Source organism: Etheostoma spectabile, chromosome 21, assembly GCF_008692095.1.
Source record: "Etheostoma spectabile isolate EspeVRDwgs_2016 chromosome 21, UIUC_Espe_1.0, whole genome shotgun sequence".
Lineage (NCBI taxonomy): Eukaryota > Metazoa > Chordata > Actinopteri > Perciformes > Percidae > Etheostoma > Etheostoma spectabile.
This window is the reverse complement of record NC_045753.1, coordinates 23,607,898-23,608,890: the sequence shown is the minus strand read 5'-3', so window position 1 is coordinate 23,608,890 and position 993 is coordinate 23,607,898. Positions and strand designations below refer to the sequence as shown.

The following is a 993-nucleotide window of genomic DNA, read 5'->3' as shown; positions in this document are numbered from 1 at the left end:
GCGGCATTTTGTATACATCCCCTTGAATCCCCTGGGGTTTAATGTCCCCAAGAACTATTGCTGACTGGAGAAATAAAGTTAGCGATTTCTTTATGGACTCCTGTGTTTATCTCCCACAAGGTGTCACCTATTGGAAAGCTCAGGCAACCTTGGCGGCAAATACAAGATAATTCTTGTTGGATCAAATCATTGTCTGGTAATGTTCTAACTTTAAGCCTTCTTCACTCCTTTTTATTCTTTGCCTGCCATCAACTAAAGCATGAACGCTTCCAAAGATGTAACATATGTCCACCCATTGTCATTTTTTTCACTACTTGATCATGACATTAGGACTCGGCTTTTGAGTATTTTATACTTTATGTATTTTTTTTTCATCAGGCATGGGTATATATTACAGTTAGGTAGGGATTTAAAATTAATGATTGAATGAAATAATTTCTAAAGTTAAAATTTTGTGTCAGGGGTCAAAAAAGCCAGCAGGGGGAGCTATACTTACGTTCATTACAATTCAACAGTGTTATTTAACACATCTGTGCTAGTTGGACAGCCATGAAGCAAATTGGAACTTGCATTTCCATGCTATGCGCTAGGGACGGTGGCCCTTAGATGCAAAACAACATTAAACAAAACACTGACAAAATAAAACAATATTTTACAAAGCACAGCACCATTACAGAAAACACATTGACATGTTGAGGTGTTGTCTAATTTGTTCATGTGTTACTATTCTTTTTTGTGTTTTCTGATATGGTTGTGTCATGTACTACTGTGTTGGGGGTCGCTTTATTCCCACATTTCTTTAGTATCAAACATAGCTTCCATTGGGTTTTGAACACTTGTCCTTAAAACTTATGGACAAAACCGGTGGTAGCTAGGGGCAAGGGTGGGCTTATACCAGCCCACCCTAATATAGCAGCTTAAAGCCCACCTAAACGTGTGTCTTGCCCACCCAATCAATAAGTTAAGAAAATGTGTTCAGCCAGGGGAAAAAAT

General features: G+C 38.3%; 1 protein-coding gene across 1 annotated transcript in view; it reads left to right on the top strand.

The window, feature by feature from the left end:
- Positions 1-714, top strand: part of zdhhc4 (zDHHC palmitoyltransferase 4) — a 3,434-nt gene extending 2,720 nt beyond the window's left edge. Inside the window, exon 6 of the mRNA XM_032503317.1 lies at positions 1-714. This exon is cut by the window's left edge and continues 343 nt beyond it. The gene's annotated coding sequence lies outside the window, so the exon portion shown is untranslated.
- Positions 715-993: the final 279 nt, after the last annotated feature.